Source organism: Macrotis lagotis, chromosome 5, assembly GCF_037893015.1.
Source record: "Macrotis lagotis isolate mMagLag1 chromosome 5, bilby.v1.9.chrom.fasta, whole genome shotgun sequence".
NCBI lineage: Eukaryota > Metazoa > Chordata > Mammalia > Peramelemorphia > Peramelidae > Macrotis > Macrotis lagotis.
In genome coordinates this window covers 182,685,360-182,694,257 of record NC_133662.1, presented here as the reverse complement: position 1 = coordinate 182,694,257, position 8,898 = coordinate 182,685,360, and the positions used below count along the sequence as shown (strand labels likewise).

The 8,898-nt window shown below is 36.3% G+C and overlaps 1 pseudogene; it reads right to left on the bottom strand.

Moving 5' to 3' along the window:
• Window positions 1-7,044: 7,044 nt before the first annotated feature.
• On the bottom strand, window positions 7,045-8,663 carry LOC141489429 (uncharacterized; annotated as a pseudogene).
• Between the last annotated feature and the right edge of the window lie 235 nt (window positions 8,664-8,898).

The window sequence follows — 8,898 nt, the reverse complement described above, 5'->3', positions numbered from 1 at the left end:
TTGTTTTCTCCATAGAGAGTGTCAACTCTGAGAGTAGGGACTGTCCTTTGAATTTATTTGTATCCTCAACACTTTTGCCAATTCTGGGACTTTAGAGACACTTATGATTACTGACTGACTGATTGCTCTTCCATGGTTGGTCAACATATGGTGTATTGATTTTAAATCGGAGTGCCACTGTTTGGAATGGCAGGAATAAACTTTAGAGTAGATTGAAGATGGAAAGTAGAATGACAAGGCAATTTGTATCTCTGGCCTATGATAAGTGACCGATGCAGTTGGGTATGTTTAGCTTGGAGAAGAGAAGATGACTGGGGATATAATCATTGAATTCAAGTATTTGAAGGCTTATCATTTAGAAGAGGGATTAACATTGTAATATATGACCCCCAAAGGCAGAAGCAGAAACATGGGTAGAAATTACATGAATTGTATAAAGGTAGGTTAGATGAAAGTGGGGGGATTTAAGAAAATTATAGCTCTCAAAAAAGGGAGTATACCAACTTGGGAAATATTGAATTCCTCTGCACTGGATGTCCTCAAGCAAAAGCTAGATAATCACTGGTTAGTCATTTCTTGGATATGCTTTAATGGAAATCACTTTTTGGGTGTGGATTATATTAGATGACTGTTTGAGGGTTCATTGATCCTAAATTCTAATATTCTTAATTAAAAAGAACATAGTCTAATGTAGAGTCTCACTTTTGGACTCCCTTTTCCTTTCCCCAGGCAAGTGTTAGGGGGTGGGAGACAAGGATTAGAAAGGAAACAAGTACTCTATAAAGATCTCCAAGTGCTCCAAGTACTCCATTTGTTCACCTGAATAAAAATGCTTAAATACCTTTCCAGTCTCTAATCCATTCCCACTCCCATGGTACTTAGCAAAATAAGGTTCTGATGCTCAAAGGCACCAGGTGATGAAAATTTACAGTATTCCCATACACAATGGTTCTCAAAACTCTAAGAATAATGTTTCATGTTTCTCAAATGATAAACTGATGTCTTCTTTATGATGCTTTCTTAAAATATTTTCTTCTTTATATAAATTTCTATTGGTAACTGGAAATAGTATAAAGGAAGAAAATAAGACTGGATAAAGAATTGAATAGAGTATAATTCAACCTATATATAATAGTATGTCACCATAGAACAGTACAACAGAAATCCATTCTACTTTAGTATTATTTCTGCTTCCCCTTCATAGGAGGCATTTGATTGAAAGAGATAAAAAATATAATGTTGGTGGTGACTTGCCAGTATCATCTTACATGCAATGCCAAGTCAGCAAAGAATTTTGTTGGTGGTTATCTAAATTTAACATCAACATAATTTATCATTAATATTCTTCTACAAATATATTTGCAAAGATTTTCTTGGGCTTTATAGATCTTTTTTTTCCTTTTGTTCTTTACATATGAAGTTTATAAAAAGAAAGAGGTTGTAGTCATTCAGGAACAAAAAAAAATCTGACCAAGCTAACTGTGGAACATAAACTTGTATATATTTTCTGGTTGATTTGTCAGAATTGAATATTGCTGTTTAAACTGTCATGTTGCCCAAAATGTGAAAAGAACAAAGAACAAATAGAACTGAGATTTTGACATTATACCTGACTTCTAGAATATTCAATTAAGACAAAGTAATTAAGAAATTCCCCCGACTTCACACATGACTGATTTATATATTCATTGCCAGGATCTCCCAACTATCATACTGCTATTCTCACTAACAACAAAGCTAATTATCTTGGGATAGGAGTGTCCATGTATATTCTTGCATAGTGCCAAACAACCCTATGGTTTGGAAACGAACCATTCATGGACCTGGAAATGACCTTAGAGATACTCTAGTATATTCATATATTCCATATCTTCTGCTGTTCATTCTTTTAGGTGATGAAACCGAGACAAAGAGAAATTAGTAGTATTGTCACCTAGATCACTAAGAAATTAAATGCCAAAGCCTAGAAAGTCTCAGTTTAACTACTTCTACTCTATGATGCTAGAAAGGGTTTATATATGTCTATATTTCTTTAAGGAAGATCCTAAAGTGACTTTCCGTACTCAGCAAAGTCAATGAAGTATCCCAAATAGTGGCATAAAGGAAGAATGGCATTAGTTGTCTTGTCACTATCTATAAACTGCTTCCATCACAGCAAAACTATGGGTTAGATCTTATAAGAACACTTTGGATATTTTTTTTGAAAGATTTTATTTATTTTGAGTTTTTCAATTTTCCCCTTATTCTTGCTTCCCTCCCCCCACCCCCACCTCCCACAGAAGGCAGTCTGTTAGGCTTTACATTGTTTCCATGGTATGCATTTATCTCAGTTAAATGTGATGAGAGAGAAATCATATCCTTAAAGAAGAAAAGTAAATTATAAGGGATAGAAAAAATACATAATAATTTTTTTCCCTAAATTGAAGGTAATAGTCCTTGGTCTTTGCTCAAACTCCACAATTCTTTCTCTGGATAAAGATGGTATTTTCCATCACAGATAGTCTAAAATTGTCCCTGATTGTTGCACTGATGGAATGAGAAAATCCATCAAGGTTGATCATCATCCCCATGTTGCTGTTAGGATGTACAATGTTTTTCTTGTTCTGCTCATTGGATATTTTTTATCATTCATTTTATTTTTAAAAATTTTCCCCCAGCTATGTGCAAATGCTAGTTATGACATTTACTTCCAAAACCTTGAGTTTCCAATTCTCTCCCTTCCTCCCACCTCACTTCCCCACTGAGAAAGGTATAGGTTAAAAATATATAGGCATGAAGATCATTACTACAATAGTCATGTTGTTAAAATAAACCTACCCCTCTATCACAAAGGAAGAGAAACCTCAAGAAAAATAGAATGAGGGAAAAAATTCACTTCAGTCTGTATTCAGTCACCATCAGGTCTGTCTTTTGCTGGATGGATGTCTTTATCACAAGTCCATCAGAGAAATTACTTCAATATTTTTCTCACAGATGCTTTAGCCAGCTGTATTTCTACCATTCTATTCCTCCCACCCACATTTATTCTATTTTGTCTCTCCTTTCATACTGACCATATTCAAAAGTGTATCGTATTTGACTATCTTCTCCTACAATCTTCCCTCTCTTCTATCACCCACACCCTCCCTCTCTTCTTTTCCCCTTTCTCCAATCCCTTTGCTCTCCTATTTTCCCAGTGGAGGCAGATTTCTATAACCAATTTAGTGTATGTTTTATTCCCTATCTAAATCATTTCTGATGAGAGTAAGACTCACTTACTCCCCTTCCCATTTCCACTCCACTGCAAAAGCTTTTTCTTATCACTTTTATGTGAAATAACCTCTTTCGCCCTCTCCTTTCCCTTTCTCCCAGTATATTCCTTTCTCCCCCATTGACTCCAACTTTTTAATCTATTATGCTTTCAGTTTCAGTTCTCACCTGTGCCTTGTCTACATATGCTTCTTTTAACTTTCCTAATAAATGAGAAGGCTCATATGGGCTATCATTATCATCTTCCCATGAAAGAACACAAGCATTTCAATATTAAGTCCCTTCTGATTTGTCCTTCCCATCCACATTATGCTTCACCTGAGTCCTTTACTTGAAGAACAAACTTTCTTTTCTGTTCTATCATTTCATCAGGAAACTTTGAAAGTCCCTTATTTCCTTGAAGATCCTTCCTTTATCCTGAAAGACTATGTTCAATTTTGCTGGGTAGTTGATTCTTTGCTGTATTGGTTGATGCATGACAAGTTCTTTTAACTTCTGTAATCCCCTATTCCAAGTTCTCTTGAATACTCAATGTGGAAGCTATTAAATCTTGTCTTAACCTGACTGTACTTCCATGATATTTGAGTTGCTTCTTTCTGACTGCTTGTAATATTTTCTCCTTGTTTTGAGATCTCTGAAATTTAACTATAATATTCCTGTCAGTTTTCATTTTGGGATCACTGTCAGAAGGTGATTTGATAGATTCTTTCAATCTATTTTACCCTCTTCTTATATGATATCAGGGCAATTTTCCTGAATAAATTCGTGAAAAGTGAAGTCTAGGATATTTTTTTTGATCATGACTTTTAAGTAGAACAATAAATTTTAAATGATCTCTCCTTGATCTGTTTTCCAGGTTAGTTGTTTTTCCAATGAGATATTTCACATTTTCTTCTAGTTTTTCATTCTTTTGGTTTTGTTTTATCGTTTCTTGATTTCTCACAAAGTCATCCACTTCCCTTAGCTCCATTCTTCATTTTAAGGAATCATTTTGCTCACAAAGCTTTTTATCTCCATTTTGATCTAGTCAATTCTGCTTTTTAACACATTGTTCTCCTCATAGATTCTTGGACTGCTTTTTCCATATGACCCAAATTTGTTTTTAAGATATTATTTTCTTCAGTATTTTTTTCAATTCCTTCACCAAGCTGTTCACTTGGTTTTCATGATTATTTCTCAACCTCCCTCACATAATTTTCAAAATAATTTTGAGCTCTTCTATAGCCTGAGACTAACTCATATTTTCCTTGGAGGTTTTGGATTCAGACATTTTGACTATTATCTTCTGAGTGTTTTGATCTTCCATGAAACCAAAGTAATTGTTTAGGGTCAGATTTTTTTCTTCTTCTGTTGTCCACATTTCCCCAACTCTTTATAGAGGTAGGGTTCTACTTCCAGGGAGGCAGACACGTTGTCCCAAGTTTTCAAGCGTTTTTTGGCAGCTCTTTTCAGGGTCACACTTTCCCCGAAACCCACAACTTCTTAGTTCCTCCAAGGTCTTAGGAGAAGCTGACTGCTCTCTTGGTCTGTGCTCTTGTCTTCTGCCCTGGAATTATGAGGAGGACATCTGCTCTACTGCAAGTAGAATGCCAAGTTGTGCTTCTGCTCCCCATCTGCAGACTGGGGTCCCAGACTATGACCTGGATCTGAGTATGGGTGAAATAATAGAATCCTGCCTCAGGGATAGCAAAGAGACCTTGCTATCTCCCCCATTCTCCTTACAGTTCTTGGGCTTAGCTCTCTGGAAGAAGTTGCCTGGTGGTTGCTCAAGACTGCTCCAGGTTCTCTGGGGTGGGGTCTTTGCTGAGACCTATGCTACATTGTTTCTACTCTCACTATGGTGTGGCAGAGTTTTCCTCTTGCGGCTTCCCAATTGTCCTCAGCAATCCTTGGGCGGAGAGGTATGTCCTGCTGTGACAGACCAAGGTGGCCCATGTTCTGGTCTTGGATGACTGGAGTTGATTTGCTCCAGCATGACCTGGGCTGCACTTTGGGACCTTTCTAGTTCTGGTGTAACAGACATTTCCTGGTATCTACCAAGTTGTCTAGGCTAGAATATCATTTCACTCAGTCTTTCTGTGCACTGCCTCTCTAGGATCTGGTCAGAGTCTTTATTTAAAGATATTTGGAGTGGCTTGGGGGAAAGTCCCCAGGAGTCCCTGCTTCATTGTGCCATCTTGGCTCCAACTCTTACTTATTAGGATTTTATGTTGAATAAAAATTAAGTTTAGAAAGAGGGTGGCATTTTCCTAAGGCCATACAGTTAGAAAAGCACCAGAGCCAGGTTTAATCTGGGATTCGGCTAATTTTAATTTCACCATTCTTTGTATGATCTTAGGGCAGAATTCTTTTTCCTTTGTACCAGAAACATTTATAATAACTTTTTCATAATAACCCCTTCCCCCAAAATGAAAACTAGGTTTGTGTCCAACAATAGGAAAGTACTACAAGAAAATGCAAGCTTCTTCTTGTTTTGGTTTTTTTTTTTTTGAAAGGTAATGGGGTTAAGTGGCTTGCCCAAGGCCACACAGGTAGGCAATTATTAAATGTCTGAGGCTGGATTTGAACTCAGGTACTCTTGACTCCAGGGCCAGTGTTCTATCCACTGTGCAACTTACCTGCCCCAAATGCAAGCTTCTTTATGGCTGGGATTGTTTTGTTTTTTTCTTTCCAACAGTGTCAGCAGTAAACTTGAAAATTGCTTCTTGAATTTCAAATTGAATAACTTTTGTTTCTGGAAGAAATTGTGACATTAAAACACACTTCACTTTCCTTATCCTGTTAAAGTCTGGGATTAGTTATTATTCATTTCTGGCTTCTGTCAAACATATAAATACTATTGGACCAGAAGATTTCTAACTTTTTTCATCTAACTAAATATCATAACATCCATTTTTCATCTACTTAGCCTTTTCTGTTTGTATTGTTAGACCAAACTCCATTGAGTGTTTATGATTTCCAATTGGGTGATGTTGCAGTGTTTGATGTAAGTTTAGAATATACAATAATTTTCTAAAATATAATTTCTAGAGTGTACACAATCTTAGGATGGAGAATAGAAGATGAAACAAAACAAAACAATAACAGCTAGCACTTATGAAATGACTACTATAGGCCAGAGCCGGTTTCAAGTCTTTTAAAATTATTATCTAATTCAATCATCAGAACAACCCTGTGAGAAAGGTGTTTATTATTATTATTATTATTATTACTATTATTTTATTTTATTTTCATAATAGCACTTGAGCAAACTGAAGCAACAGAGGGTAAGTGGCTTGCCCAGGAAAAAAAAATAAACAGTTCTCACAACCTCATTGAGACATTGTTATCATCTAAATTTCATCCATACAACACTGAGACTTAGCAAATGCCAAAGTTTCCATTGAGATGCTTTCCTGTCATGAATTTACAAGATTCACATAAGATTAGGAAGTTAGAATTGTTTGTTAACTGACTCATTAGAGAGAATTCTGAAATAAGTTCAAATTAATGAAATCATAATTCTGTTTGGATATTGAATAAACACACAGAGTTTAGAAGTAGTTTTTATTTGCCACTGAAAGAATCACTCAGTTGGGGCAGAGTCAAGATAGTGAAGTAACGCAACTGAACTCTCCCAATATTTCCTTCCAAACAACATAATTTATTTTCTAATTTTAATAATATTTTCTCCAATTACATTTTGTTTTTTAATACTTAAATGGAATATTTTTATTTACACAATGCCTCAAGTATTAATTCTAAGCTGCTGAATAATAAATTTCATTTACTTTACTGAATGGCTTTCCATAATCATTTTCTGTCTCGAGTCTGAGTTTTCTGGTTTAAGAACTTAAAATAAAGGCTTTCACAACTTCTCATGTTCCCTGCAAATGAAGGTCTCTCATATACTTTGTATTCACAGGTATTCCCTCTAGTATGAAATCTAATGTCTAATACCATGCTTTTCATGGTGAGAATTTCCCATAATCACTGAATCATATGGTTGGAACAAACTCCAAAGTCATCTGTTCCTCCCTGTACTTGCCTCCCAAGGCAACCCATTCCATTTTGTAGACTCTTTACTTTTTGATGTGTGAATTCATTGATGTCTAATAAGGACTGAATTCTGGCTAAAAGCTTTCCCACATTCATTACACTCGTATGGTTTTTCTCCTGTGTGGCTTCTCTGGTGATGAATTAGGCCTGAACTCTGGATAAAGGTTTTCCCACATTCATTACATTTATAGGGTCTTTCACCTGTATGAATTCTCTGATGTTTATTAAGGCTTGAACCCTGACTGAAAGCTTTCCCACATTCATTACACCTATATGGTTTTTCTCCAGTGTGAACTCTCTGGTGTCTAATGAGGGATGAATTCAGAATGAAAGCTTTTCCACATTCTCCACATTCATAGGGTTTCTCTCCAGTGTGAATTTTTCGATGCTGAATAAGATTTGAGGCATCACTAAAGGTTTTTTCCGCATGAATTACATGCATAGGGTTTCTCTCCAGTATGAACTCTCTGGTGCTGAATGAAGTTTGAAGGATCATTGAATATTTTCCCACATTCATTACATTTATAGGGTTTTTCTCCTGTGTGAATCCTCTGGTGTTTAATGAGCCTTGAACTCTCACTGAAGGCTTTGTCACATTCATTACACTCATAGGGTTTCTCTCCTGTGTGAATTTTTTGATGTTGAATAAGATTTGAGGCATCACTAAATGTTTTTCCACATGCATTACATGCATAGGGTTTCTCTCCAGTATGAACTCTCTGGTGCTGAATAAAGTTTGATGGATCACTGAAGGTTTTCCCACATTCATTACACTCATAGGGCTTTTCTCCTGTGTGAATTCTCTGGTGTTTAATTAGCCTTGAAAGTTCACTGAAGGCTTTGTCACATTCATTACACTCATAGGGTTTCTATCCTGTGTGAATTCTCTGATGTCTAACGAGGTTGTAGCTTTGACTGAAGGTTTTCCCACATTCGGTGCATTCACAGAGGTTTTCACCAGTGTGAATTTGTTTATGTCTATTAAGCAAAGACTTTCTGGTATAGAGTTTACCACATTCACAGCACTCATAGGATTTCTCTGTACAGTCAATTTTCTGTTGATCAGTGGTTGTACAATTCTGACTGTTATATTCACAGCTATCCTCTGCAGGATGAATTCCCCATAGTTCACTGAGAGTGGAGTTTTGCCTGAATGCTTTCTGATAGCCAGCAGGTTTCTCTTCCGTAGGGTCTTTCTGGTACTTAGTTGGTTCTGATTTTGGTGTGAAAATTTGACTTATTTTATCATACTCCTGCAAAGTCACTCCTGAAGAAACTCTGAGATATCTAATAGGGTTTAAGTCCAGACCAAGGCTTTTTACTAAGTCATTATGTTCTTGTCTGGTCACCCTTATGTAGGGTATATGGTGGATCATGGTTACTGATCTGAAACCTCTCTTCTGGTAAAGTAATTTTCCCATTCTTTCGATATGCCCTCATGTTCATTGGCTTCTCAAATTTTGATCCTTGGGAAGTATCCCTTGAAGATCTTTCTAATATTGAACAGTGGAACCCCATCTCATCAGAAATTTCCTGTTTTGGAGACAATTCGTTATCTTAGTCCTGGTTTCACAGTCTGAGTGAAAGTCTATCCTCAGGATCTCTTTCTCC